The following is a 398-nucleotide window of genomic DNA, read 5'->3' as shown; positions in this document are numbered from 1 at the left end:
CTTTCACACTCTTTTTCGAAGCCTTTGCCCTTATCTCATCGCCACCTTTATTAAGAGAAACAGACAAACAAAAGTGTAGTCGCGCGTCGTAGATTCGCGCGTCTATCTACAATTAAAAGGGACGACGATAAACCGCGTCGTTATCGTCAAGATAAACCGCAATTATTGTTATCCGGGCGTGTAACATTGATTTGCAGAACCACGATAAATGACGGCAACCGCGGCTCTCGCGTAATCGATGACTCAGACAAACTCTCGCACTCTCACTCGTCGTAATTGGTTCTCCGTAAGTACAATTAATTTTAATTAAATATCCAGTAATATCGAAAAAATTTCTTACATCGTGAAATGTGTATCGCTATTAAATGTAATTATTTCGCTTTTAATAGCAACGTTGT

This window comes from Temnothorax americanus, unplaced genomic scaffold (genome assembly GCF_048541705.1).
Source record: "Temnothorax americanus isolate GAGA-0224 unplaced genomic scaffold, ASM4854170v1 Scaffold50, whole genome shotgun sequence".
Classification (NCBI taxonomy): domain Eukaryota; kingdom Metazoa; phylum Arthropoda; class Insecta; order Hymenoptera; family Formicidae; genus Temnothorax; species Temnothorax americanus.
This window is presented reverse-complemented; position numbering follows the sequence as displayed.